Source organism: Arvicanthis niloticus, chromosome 1 (assembly GCF_011762505.2).
Source record: "Arvicanthis niloticus isolate mArvNil1 chromosome 1, mArvNil1.pat.X, whole genome shotgun sequence".
NCBI classification, from domain to species: Eukaryota; Metazoa; Chordata; class Mammalia; order Rodentia; family Muridae; genus Arvicanthis; species Arvicanthis niloticus.
In genome coordinates, this window is record NC_047658.1 from 77237789 (window position 1) to 77251541 (window position 13753).

The 13753-nt window shown below is 43.1% G+C and overlaps 1 protein-coding gene across 2 annotated transcripts in view; it reads right to left on the reverse strand.

Moving 5' to 3' along the window:
- The window catches only part of Stk33 (serine/threonine kinase 33), a 151958-nt gene extending 143607 nt beyond the window's left edge, over positions 1-8351 (reverse strand). The window contains exon 1 of one of the 2 annotated variants that reach the window (XM_076940598.1): positions 8167-8351. The gene's annotated coding sequence lies outside the window, so the exon portion shown is untranslated. Of the gene's footprint in view, positions 1-7828; positions 8083-8166 lie in introns of those variants that run through there. The other variant, XM_034521583.2, reaches the window with a different exon arrangement.
- Positions 8352-13753: the final 5402 nt, after the last annotated feature.

Here is a 13753-nt window from a genome sequence, read left to right on the forward strand (position 1 = left end):
TACAAATGAACCTTGAAAACATCCTGGTAAATGATATATAAATTGTGTTGCTATTCATAAAATAAAGGGTTTTTTTTTTTTTAACTAAGAAAGTTGTTTGAGGGTAAATGAGATGGATCAGTAGGTAAAGGTACATGCTGCCTAGCCTGAAGGCCTGAGTTTGATCCCCAGGACCTACATGATGGAATGAACCGACCCTCACATGTTGTTCTCTGACCTCCACATGTATGTGTGTAGAACTCTGTAAGTTCTAAAGACTCAGAACATTCTGAGGGGAAGCTCATCAAGATCCAGGAAGTAAACAACTCCAAGGACTCAGGAAACCCCAGAATCTGACCAAATGTACTAGGCTTCTCTTCTGCCTCCTAACAGTAAGAACTGCTAAGAAGGCAGAGAGTAGCTGAGCTGCCTCCAAGAGACACTCTCCCACCTGTCCAGCTGCCTGTGAGGCATCCAACGAGCTTTTGTAAGCCATCTCCCACGCTAGGGTGGGCTTCTGGTGTTGCAGGTGCTTTTGAATCATTGCAGTTCCTGCAAGTAACCCTCAGTAATCCTGTTAGAAACACAATACAAATTCATTGGTTCACCAAGTGGGACTCTGGTGGTATCCTTATGTTGGTCTGTCAACACTTCCCCTTCTTGGGTAAGTAAAGGGTTCTTCACATCTCCACAGAATAGTTTCGCACAACAATGCACAATGATATATGCACATACATACCACACATGTGCATGCTTATGTGCGTGTATGTGCGTGCAACACACACACACACACAAAATAAATTAAATAAATAAATAAATGTTTTTAAAAGAAGTTTGAGAAGAAAATTACTTGGAATTCCATGAAAAATATTCAAAAATATGAGCTCTCTCCTCCAAAATCTCAGGCAGTAAAGAGCTAAGCTCCCTGGAACTCATGGAAGTCATCCTGAGTAAGACCTGCTTCCAGCAAACAAACTGGAGAGAATTCAAGCCAGCCTCGGGAACCTGAGCTTCACAGGTACTCACAGGTAGGTAACTACCAAACAGTGCCCAGTACCTCAGTGGCCACCGGCCTTCCAGACTACATGAATTTTCAATAATGCATTTGTTGTGAATCTATGAATTAATAGTTATGGGTTGAGATGATCAGTTTTTCACGATAACTGCCAGCTCATGTTAAAAATACTGAGCTCCAAGCAAACTTTTTATGCATGCAGTACAAATGTAGAGACACAGTTCAATATTCTGGAAACTAAGTCCGGCACATCATTAGCGCCCATCAAACACTTGCTGAATAAATGTTTACAATAGTTTATATTGCTTTCTAAAGAATTCAGGTCCAGAAATAAGACAATAGTAACAATTTTTTTGAGACGAGCCCAAACTGGCCTCAAACTTTCACTCCTGCCTCAGCCTCTCAAGTGTTGTGATTATAGGTGTGCAGTATCATATCAAACCTTGTTAGCAGTATCAAACCTATCTTCAACAGTAAAAATACACACAAAAAAAAACCTGGAGTTTTTTTTTTTCTTATTTTTTTCCTAATTTATTACTCATCCTGACTGGAATTCAAAGTGATAACGTCAATGATTTTGTTTTGGTTTTGTTCATTTTTTGGTAAATATGCAAAGCAATGTTTTCCTTCTGAGAGTGTCACACATGTTCACTTACATTTATTTGCCCCCCCCCCACCCATCTCTTTCCCTGTCTTCCCTCAGCCTCTCACTGGTTCTGCCCCCCCCCCCCACAAATAGTCTTGCCTCTATTTCCATGTCAATAATCAATGATTATTTGAAAAGGTAATTTTATGTAGTCTTCAGTACTTAGGAAGGTATTTTGATTAGTTATTAAAACCATTACTGCTGCTTTATAAATGTTTTTAAAAAACAACATTGAGCCAATAAAACCACAAAGACTTAGGAGGTGATTCATTTCTTATGCACTATACAATTCAATTTAGTTAGTAAATTTAGAGCAAATATATTAATATAGTTTAACAACAGTGTTAAACATTCTTTAATAATGGGATTATTCTTTAATAATCCCATTATTCACATTCTAGAACCCTAAAGATAAATCCAAGCAAAACATAATTAGCCTCACTAATATGTAGTGGCATTCAGAGGGGGAGAGAAATACCTCCTATGAGTAGACCAGAAAGGCAGCAATTAATTTGGTCACATTTTCCATATTTAAGCTTCTATTTTAAAATAGACATTATTTCTCAGTATGTAGCAACTGTGAGTACGTGAAACACTATGAAGGATCATCGCATTGATAAAAGTAGAAAATATCTCCAGGATTACATCTTTTCTTTCAGAAGCCCCTTCTCAGAGTCTCACAGATAAGAAACAGTTCTACAAGTTTACAGTGTCTGGTTTACAGCACTTTAGAAAGCCTTCCTCATCCACCCCTGTACAGCCCAGCTCATTCCTTCCCTCTTCAGTCAAACATGACGATGACCCGAGCACCAGCCTTTGGAGCATCATTTTTTAAAGAACATTTTTCTGAGAAGTATATATATATATACTGGTCAACTCTGTGTGTGTTGGGGGTGTGGTGTGGAGTGTGTGCACCTTCTCTATGTGTGTGCCTGTTAGCACACTCACAGAGGCCAGAGGCGGGGGCAGGTGCCCTGATCTATTGAACTCTACCTTTGTTCTTTGAGACAGGGTCAGTCACTGAACCAGGAGCTAGGCTAGCAGCTAGCAATAATCCTCCTGTGTTAGCGCAAACACTCCAACTCTGTGAAGTTACAGATACTCCATTTGGCTACACCCAGCCTTTTAGGTAGGTGTTGGTTTCTGAACCCAGGACTTCCTGCTTGTATGAAACTGTTGTTACCCTCTGTACCGTCTCCCTAGGTTCTCTGTCATCTCTCTGGCAATGCCTACTGTCATTACCTCTTGATTTACCACTGTCATAAAATAAAAACTTTAAAGAAAATGTGGTTATTGACTAGTCTCTGCATAAGGACATTCTAAGTATAAAACCACATAGGAGCCAGGGAATATTGAGTATATAGTATGAGACCCGAGTTCATTCCTTAAGACTCCTCAAAACAAACAAAAAAACATTGTGTGTGGGGTGGGGGAAACCTTGTATGAAAAGCAAAGAGTTGTGCCCCACCTGGAAATCCATCCCATAAACAATCACCAAACCCAGATGCTATTGCGGATTGTGGGAAGTGCTTGCTGACAGGAGCCTGATATGGCTGTCTCCTAAAAGGCTCTGCCAGAGTCTGACAAATACAGAGGCAGATGCTTACAGCCAACCTGTACTGAGGGCTGGGTCCCCAATGGAGGAGTTGGAGAAGGGACTGAAGGAGCTGAGGTGGGTTGCAGCCCCATGGGGGTAGCAACAGTGTCAACCAGCCAGACCCCTGGAGCTCCCGGGGACTGAACCAAATAGAACACATGGAGGGACCCATGGCTCCAGCTGCATATGTAGCAGAGGATGGCCTTGTTGGACATCAGTGGGAGGAGCAGCCCTTGGGCCTGAGGGGTTTTGATGCCCCAGTGTAGGGGAATGCCAGGGCTGGAAGACAGGAATGGGTGGATGGGTGGGGGAGCACACTCATAGAGACAAGGGGAAGGGGATGGGATAGGGGGTTTCCAGAGGAGAGACCTGGAAAGGGGATAACATTTGAAATGTAAATAAAGAAAATATCCAAAAAAAGGAAAAAAGAAAAAGAAAAGGGTTGGTTTAGTATTCTTACTATACCAACAACATAGTGCCCACAGCACCCGTCTTCCACAGATGAATTTGCAACGTTCCTATGGAAAGACAATGAAGCTTCTACCAACTTGAGCCATGCACATCCCCAACCCCATCAACTACCTTGGGCCTCTGCTTCCCTCCTGGATACATTTTCTCTTCCCACTATTGTACTGAAGGTCAGCACTGCCTATATTGCAGATTTCACCCAAGACAACCTCTGAAACATTGCTTTCTACCTTACTCAGTAGCTGTCTTAGTTAGGGATTGTATTGCTGCGACAAGCCACCATGACCAAAAAGCAGCTTATACTTCCACATTGCTGTTCACCATTGAAGGAAGTCAGGATAGGAACTCAAACAGGGCAAGAACCTGGAGGCAGGAACTGATGCAGAGGCCATGGAGGGGTGCTGCTTACTGGCTTGCTTCCCCTGGCTTGCTTAACCTGTTAATCCAGGACCACTAGCCCAGGGATGGCACCACCCACAATGGGCTAGACCCTCCCTTACAGATTGTTAATTGAGAAAGTGTCTTACAGCTGGATCTCATGGAGGCATTTCCTCAACTGAGGCTCCTTCCTCTCTGATGACTCTAACTTGTGTCAAGTTGACACAAAACCAGCTAGTACAGTATAGCCAACAGGCAAGTAACAACCTGCCCTGGGCCCCAGTGACACATTAATTCCTGCCAAAGCCCAGGATACAGGGTCCTGCCTAGGCCAAGGAGAACAATGTAAAGAAACCAAACAAACAATGGTAAGAAAAACTGACAGTATGTTAAGTAGATCGGGGTTGCAGCTGGGTGGAAGGAATGACTCCTCATATTCCCAGAACAATCAGATAGCTCTATTCAATGACAGAGAACTTAAAACTGCTAGTTTGAAATGATACATGCCTGAAGTGACAAATATGTCAGACGCCCTGATCTGATCATTACATGTTATGTGCATGTATTCAAGTGTCACACATTACCACATGAATGTGTACAATCGCTATGTCTAAAAAAATTCCTTCAAAGAGCTTGTATAGGCAATTTGGATAAACAAAACAGCTAACAATAATGAGATTTCTAATGCTTAAACAAATAAACAACAAAGATATGAGTTAAAATAAGGAGGAGCTTTAATCTGAAATGGGTAAAGTTTTGTTTTGTTTTGTTTTGTTTTGTTTTTGTTTTTGTTTTTGCAAGTAACACATGAGCATCACACAGCTGAAGACTGTCTCATCTTTTTGGAGAGCAGAGCAGCCCTACAATTCAAGAACACTACAGCATCCATGTCCTTTGTAATTCCATTTTTGAGAAATTGATCTTAAGCAACAAGGACACAATGAGAAGATTAAATTATGAAGACATTCATCATTACATTTGTAGTTGACATATAAATATCCACTAATAATAATAGCTAATAAAGCTTCATTCATAGTATGATTATGGAGCTAAGAAGATAGCGTAAGAGCAGATCCTTACATATTACTAATCACCATTCACTGTTCCAAGTAGCTCACATGGAGTAATTCACTCACTTCTCAAAGCACTATGACATTGAACTGTAGGCAGACTAGTGCTGCTTGTCATGTCTGACTCCCAGTGAGAAATCTGAGGCACTGAGAAGGTGACTGAACTAAGGTTACACTGAAACAAACTCTGACATTCCAGAGTGAAATTCAAAAATCCAAAATGCTATGGAAACAAAATGTTTCCATAGCTTTTTGGTAAGTTATTTGTTGCTAAACCTTGCCATAAACTGATGTCAACCTATGCATCACCTTTATCCCAAGTAAGAGTAGATTCTATATACTAAAGAAAAGTTAATGTACTTGATGACATTCAGGGTTCACTTAGTCAGAGTTCTATTGCTATGAAGAGACATTGTGACCACTGCAAGTCTTGGGAAGAAAAGCACTGGATTGGGGCTGGCTTACAGTTTCAGAGGGTTAGTCCATTACCATGATGGTGGGGACTATGGCAGGGAGCAAAGGCAGTGGCACGAAGGCACATGGGGTGCTAGAGAAGTAGTTGAGGTACACACTGGGCCTGGCTTGAGCTTTTGAAACCCTAAAGCCCACCCACCAGTAACACACTTCCTCCAACAAGGCTACACTTACTTCAACAAGACCACACCTCCTAATCCCTCTCAAGTTGTAGCATTCCCTGATAACCAAGCATTCAAAGAATGGCCTATGGGTGCCATTCTTGTTCAAACCATAGATAGGTTTAGCATATATACACAGTCTGGATCTCAGAAGTGGTATACTACATACATCATATCATCCTTCAATAAAATAAAACATCAGCCCCACGGGTTTCAGGTATGGAACTGTGATGGGACTAGAATTAGCATGTAAACCATCTGTTTCTATAGTCTGTGCTTCTAAGCACAGCATGATATTTTCATATACTACTGAATGCCATGGGGAAACAGTTGTAACTCAAGCATCCAGCTAGTTATTAATGCCCCCTGTGTGCCAGACTCACAAATGCTACTGAAGAGAGATAACTGTGCCAGAAGAGCCAATGTTGAGGAGGTGTTCCAGACAAAGCAATCAAATATAGTGATTACTTTGAAGAAACATTTGGTCTTGGGGAATTAAGGGTGAGCAAGAATTAATTAAAGAGCAATGGCAGGGACAGGAACATGTGCAAAGGTCCTGAGGTGAGACAAAAGTCATGATGAAAAACTGAAGAGGAGTCTATATATACCCAAGCATCATGCTGCATGCTTGTAATCCCAGCTACTAGAGAGACTACATCAGAAAGAAAACAAGTAAAAGCTAGCCATCAGGCCTGGCCTAAATTATTTACTTATCTATCTATCTATCTATCTATCTATCTATCTATCTATCGTGCTAGGATTGAATCCAGGACTCCCTGTGTGCTATTTTTATTTATTTATTTATTTATTTATTTAGTGTGTGCATGTGTTGGGATCAGACACCAGTGTTCTTTTCCTAATTAATTATACATCTATTTCTTTTTTAAGCCAGGAATCTTGCTCTCATCAGTACCTATTTCTCTTTCTCTTGTGTCCATATTGCCATAAATTTGTGTTCATTTTATCTTCATACCAAAGATCAGATCTAACCACTTCTGTTTCTTCTTCTATCACCCTAGACTGGGCTACCATGTAGACTGTACCCCAGTCTGTGCCTAGACTGTACCATGTACAACTTGTGGAGTCTGTTTTCTCCTTCCACCATGTGGGTCCTGAGCATCAAACTCATGTCACTGGACTTGGTGGCAAGCACATTTATTTACCCAAGGAGCCATTTCTCTGACCCAGCATAATCAATTTGTAAATTTTAAATATTGTTCCTGCTGTAGAGCAGAAAAAAAAAACAGTTGGGAGTACTTTAAAATGGGATGCTGACTTCAGACCAATTAAGAAGACACAATAAGAGCATGGTAGCCCAGTCTGGGGTGATAGAAGAAGAAACAGAAGTGGTTAAATCTGATCTTTGGTATGAAGATAAAATGAACACAAATTTATGGCAATATGGACACAAGAGAAAGAGAAATAGGTACTGATGAGAGCAAGATTCTAGGCTTGAAAAAGAAATAGATGTATAATTCATCAGGAAAAGAACACTGGTGGCTCACACAGACTAGAATTTTAAACGTGTAGTATCTCTGTGTAAGGCTCACGATTTGAAGACATGACCTGGAGAACAAGGAGAGCAAGCTTACGTTGAAAACCTGTTGAATTTGCAGGCTGGCTGGATTTTGCTCTGATATTAAAGGTGGGTGGTCAGACCAAAAAAAAGCAGGGGGCAGGGGTCCTCAACTCTGTTTAGGAATGAGGAGTACCCCGAATGTACAATTATCCCCGACAACTAACTTAACCACTTTCGATTTGCCATTCACAAGGCAATACCACATAGAGGCTCATTTCACCCCACAATTGTGTGAGAAATTCCAACGTGCATCTAGGAAACCAAGCCAGCAGGTTTAAATCCCCCATCCTCAGAATCAGCAGGGGACTGCCCTTATCCCCCTACTCCTGAGCATCCACTCTGTGCAAGGAAGAGACCATATATCAAGATCCTACTAGATGTCAGGCTCTTAGGAAATCAGAAAGGAACCAAGGCCTTACAACTCCACAGCTTTTAAGGACTTTTTTCCCACACACACTTACCCTTAGTGAGATCACATTAAACTTTCAAAAATGTTTCCTGTAGCGAACATGGGATGGGAGTGAGGAGGGGTAGATGGACCCAAGCAGCAAGGGACCACCCCAAACACCAGACCAGGGGAAAATGAGGTCCCAGCTGCTTAGGCCCCCGGAGACTCCTAAAGAGTCCGTGGTCATCCCCAGGTCCCTCCTCGGCGCTGGACGCCTGGCCGACCGGCAGCTGGAGGCCCTGAGGCCGGTTTGCCTGCGGTTGCCATAGCAACGGGGCTCGGCGACTGCCTAACCCTCCCGCCCACCTTTTCCCTCAGGGCAGAGGGACTAAGCGCTGTGAGGCCACTCACCGCACCGGCCGGCGGGCTGCCCCTGACAGAGGCACACACTTGACGCGAGTGGTCCCCCAGCCCCGAACGCCACACCTAAAGAAGCTAAACTTTTCTAAGGCCCGGGATGCCGACCCAGGAGGTGGACGGGGTCTGCACCGGGACAAAGCTCGACAGCAAACGCGAAGCCCCTGCTTCCCGCGCGCAAGGGAAGCCTGTGAGGAGCGCGGAGGCCCACAACGGCGCCCACGTGCCCCGGAGCCTGGTCTCCGCGGGCCGCACCCCAGGAACCGAGCAGGGAAGCCTGCCTCCAGCACAAAGCGGCACGGTGTTAAATAAAACGCTTTTCAACAGCACTGTCGGTATTGTGACGGAATGTTTCGACTTATTCTCAGTCAAGGCCTAGGAGGCCCAGGAATCATGCTGCAAGGCTCGCCCATCCAAGCGGCCTAATACCTAATGAACGTGGTCAGAGGTCTCTACTGAGAGGTGGGTGTGTATCTTTGCAGAAAGGCTGAAGTGGCCCGTGACGAGTCAAATAACATATCTCTAGACTTGTCCCAAGCCTCTGTGGGACCATCTCCAATATATGTCGCAAGCAATGGAGACGTGAAAAGCTGGCTCCAGCTGTATGCTAATGTTCTATTATTGACCTGAACTAGGAAAGGCTTCTGTGGGCGGGTCCTGCTCTCTAGCAGCTGTCGGGAAGAAATTCAACTCTACTTGGACTAGCATAATTATTCAAGGCAGATGTCTTCTAAAATTAAGGTGATTGATAGCCATTAACAGTACAGCAGAGCAATTAATTTTATTGCTTACAGGTGTACATTTGGCAACTACTTAATCCTGTTGCTTTCATAGGGGGGAAAAAGTGCTCAAAATGGTCACGAGTAGTTGGTAAGTTCGTTTTGGAAACCATTTTTCAAGCACAAATACTCCCTGCCATGTACTATATTAATAGAACTTTGGAATCTTGGCCAAACAATGCTCTAGAAAATTACAGAGCTATTGTCTAACAAGAGTCTGGAAGAGATGTGAGAATTTACACTCTGTATGTCTCCCTTGCCTCTATAGAAAGATGGCATGATTGCCCATCCAAGCATAAGTCTGAGCATGAGTTTGAGGAGATAAACTACCATCAGCTTCACTGAACTGTGATGTGTTTGTATCTGCCTTTAACAAACCACTATGAAGTCTTTGAGGCTCCAGACCCCCCCACCCCCCCCCAAAAAAACACTTCAAACATCCGACAAAGCCTAGTTAAGGGACAACACCCGTAGGAAGAATTATTGGGAAGGCATGCAGGTGGGTCCTCCCCTGCACAGTCAGTCAGTGATGCCCAGACTTGCTCAACACCAGAGACATCTACAGGGAGTTCCTTCTGTTTTGCTTTATTTTGTGTTTAAATGTAGATTCACAGGTTATACACCCAGAGATTCTGATTAAATAGATCCCAGTTTTGAAGCAGTGGGTAGGGGTGTGTGTGTGTGTGTGTGTGTGTGTGTGTGTTTCTAGCACTGGTTGGGAACCAGTAGGCTAGGTTTTATTCTGAGTTGGGTCAGACCATCAAAACACACTGTGTTTCTAGTCTGGGAAGATAGTTGGTAAAATACTTACTTCGAGCATGAGTACCTGAGGTTGATTTCCAGAACCCAAGTAAAAAAATAAATTTAAAAGAAAACTGGGCATGGAGACACATGCCAGTATCCCAGCACTAAGGAGACAGAGACAGGACGTTTCCCTGAGGCTTGTTGGCCAGCTATCATAGTGACCCGACCTGCGGGCCCTATGTTATTCGTGAGGGACGAGGAGGATTGCAACCTCGAAGAACGGGCGAGAGAGAGAGAATGGACTCAAGGAAGCAAATGCTTGTCAAGACTCATATATTTGGGCACCAAGTGCTTATTTATAATACATTTTTCAAAGGGAGGGGTAAGAGGGATCCAGGTGATGGGAAAGTACAGAATCTTATTGGCCTGTGCCCTGAAACAATGGCAGTCCAGGTGATGGGACAGTACAGAGTCTTCTCGGCCTGTGCCCTGAAACAATGGTGGTCCAACTGCCTACTTCAAAAGATACGGTACACTGCTTTACATCTAAAAATCTATTTGTAACTATCAAGCAGAACCTTGTGGTTGCTAGGGAGATGAAGCTGCAGGAGACATTGTGCAGGTGGGGAGAAGTAGGGGGTGAGGGTAAGAGGCAAGGGTCCTGGCTTCTGACATCATAGACTAATAAGTTTCAAACCAGTGAGAAGAGAGAGACCTAGGGTAAAAAACCAAAGTTGACAGTTCCTTGGAACAACAACACCTAAAGCTGACTTCTAGCCTAAAACACACACACACACACACACACACACACACACACCTATTTATTTATTTATTTGTGTGCATACAAACATGCGTCTCTGCCATAGTATTTATATGGTTGAGGCTCAGTTCTCTCCTGCCACCTTGTGGGATTTGCGGTTCAAACAAGTTCAGGCCTACATATGTGCAACCTCTACCCACTGAGTGGTCTCACTGCCACTCTCCAAAATTTTTAAAGCTGAATGCACCCCTTTATCCTCACCTTTGTAACTCCGACTATTACAAATCTTTAGCATCAGCCCTCCTCCATTTGCTTATATTAAGAAGTGCTATTAGGGGCTAGCAAGCATGGCTTAGTAGATAACGACACTCAGTAGATAGATTCCAAGCCTGACGACCAGAACCCATGCAGAGGTAGGAGAAAGCCAACACGTTCCTGTGGTCCTCTGACCCCCATACACATACCATGGCACAAGCACACGTGCACACACGTGCATACACAATAATAAGTTTTAAATAAGAGTGGAGCTCTTTCCCTGACCCTAAGTAAAATATTCATGGCCTCTCTGCATTTGTTAGAGGGTTTATTTGTGGTTGTTGGTGGGGTTTTGTTTTGTTTTGTTTTGCTTTGTTTGAGACAGGGCTCACTATACAACTCTAGGTGTCCTAGAACTCACTGTGTAGACCAGACTGACCCACTTGCCTGCCGAGCGCTAGGATATAAAGCATGCACCACTCTGCCTGGCTTTAAAGCAGTTTTAAGAATGATTACCTCAACCCTGTAGCAGAATCTTTCCAGGTTATCTAAGCCAGGGTTTCTCCATTTTGGGGGAGGGAGGGGGGTTCATAAGCCAGTAAAAGAAATGTTTTATATTGCCACCCACTATATACGTATTCAATAACAGAAACACTTATGAGATTTTGTTGGCCTCTAATTCCATCTGGAGAAGGTTCTAGGCTCTACAGGACCAGTGTTAGGGCTGAGGTTGTAACTTGTTGCTGCCCGAGCTGCCCCACGGTGGGTGCCAAAAATGTTGAGAACTGTACTACCTCACGTTTGGGGGTCAAAATGTCTCGGGACCGTTCTGTCAACGTTGGGACCTGCACTGCCAAAAGCCTTGGGGGCTAAATTGGGGGCTTAGAGCTCGCACTGCCCCAAGCTGCTCCAGTCCACGGGTCAGGATTCAGCAAGAGAGAGAGTGAGGACAGACTCGAAGAATGGAGACCAGACAGAGTGTGATTCAATCCTGTTTATTTTTCAGTCTCTCTTCCTAGTCTAAGTCCCAAGTCTTGAGTTCCTAGTCCCTAGTTCCTAGTCCCTAGTGCCTCCAAGTTCCAAGTTTCTACTCTCAGGTTCAAGTGCCCAATACCTAATAATCTGTTCTTCCTCCAAGTGCCAAGTGCCTAATAACTAATAAATCATCTTCCAAGTTCTCTAATCCAAGTGTCTTCTTCCTCAATGCCTAATTCCTACTCCAAGTTGTACTGTTCCGAGTGCCTAATTCCTACTTCCAAGTTCTTCCTCCAAGTTGTACTCTCTGAAGTGTCTGATTCTCTGATCTCCAAATTGTTCTGAACTCTCCTGTCTGCCTCTCACCTTTTATATGTCTCACTTCTAAGCCACGCCTCTAGTCACGCCTTTAATCATGCCCTTAGGTCTTGTCTCTAAATCTGATCTCTAAGTCACACCCTTAAGTCACACACCTTTAAGTCTCACACACCCAAAGGAAAATCCTGGGTATCTAAAGCAAGATGTTATCAGAGTGTGCTCAGCTGTTGTAGGCTAATGTAATCAAGTCTCTTGTCAGGGTATATGGGCTCAAGATGGCTGCAAGGATGATAGCTGCCTGCTGTCGGCTCCCCACAGTAACTCAGCAACAGAGGACTCGCCTAGCATGTGTAAGGCCCTGGGTTTGGTCCCAGGACTACAAAATAAATAAACAACTCATATTAGACTAGGCCTGCCCAGAAATTCAGGATAATCCCCACTTCTATAATGAAATAGCTATGGCTAGAGAGCCTTGCCAACTATAGAATTACTTCATGCCTCATATAGAAAGGTCCATGCAACAAACTTTCAATCCTGTTAGGAAAAAAGTCACACCTTATCCGTATGAAGGGAGAAAATCATGAGATCAACTTCATTTCCCTTTTTATCATGGATTCCAGGGGATGGGGCTCAGATTTGCAGTTCAGTTTTAATAACTTGGTTAAACTTAGCAGCTCACGTGTCCACAACACTCTTTTATTCTCTTCCATGTTCCCCTCATTCTGACTTTAATTTTTTATTGTCTATTGTATTGATGTTTATCTTATGCTACCTCACACACTTTGCACTTGCTTTCTTTCCTGCTTCTAAGGCTCTGCTCCCATAGTTCCCCAAGGCTGCTGCTTTCTCATAATTCAGACTGTTCAATTGCCCCCTCCTCAGAAAGTCCACCCAGACCTCCTCTCTAAAGGATTCCCACACTCCAGCCCCAGTCTATCATCTTACCTTGTTTCATGGCCTGCCAGCACAAACAATGTCTAAAGTGGTAGAACCTAACAGAAATCAAAACTAAACCTCATTAGGAAAAAGTTAAACTTTGAATTACATACTTTTTAAATAAGTTCCCATTCCCATTCAAAAGCCCATCTTAGTACAACATAATCTAAACACCTCTGCATTTGAATTGAAGCATAAACTGAGTGGTATGTTTTGTGTGATATAGAATCGTTGAACTATTTTTTCTGTTTGTTCAACTGCTGGGGTTATTTAGAACTTTGCTGAAATATTTTTTGAAGAATATAAATTTTAATGTATAAATCAGTGGGCCGGTAGCATAGGTTTGTAATCTCAGCACTTGGGAGGCTTGAGCAGGAGGATCAGGAGTTCAAATCAAGGCCAGTCTCAATTTCTGCCCTTACTAGAAGTAGCAAGATATTAAGAACCTGACCTCAACATACCATTTCTTTATAATAGAAGGAAGGGAAAAAGAGAAGGGGGTATTTTTATAGAATATGGTAAAATGTAGATGGATAGGTAAATATACAGACTGATTGATAAATAGACAAATATTCATTTCCAGTGTGTAAATGTCACTAACATTTATAGAGAGAAAACAATGAAGCTACACAGGAAAGTGATGCACTTGAAAGTCTGTGAGACCCATACAGAAACATCCTGGATCTTCTTAGGAAACCTTGGTTTTGTCCCAGGCAAAAACATTTCTCAGAGTATTCAAGTAGCTTAAAGCAGCCACGTTAAGTATTATGGCTAGTTACCAGAGCCGAGGTCCTCAGTAAAGAATTACAACACA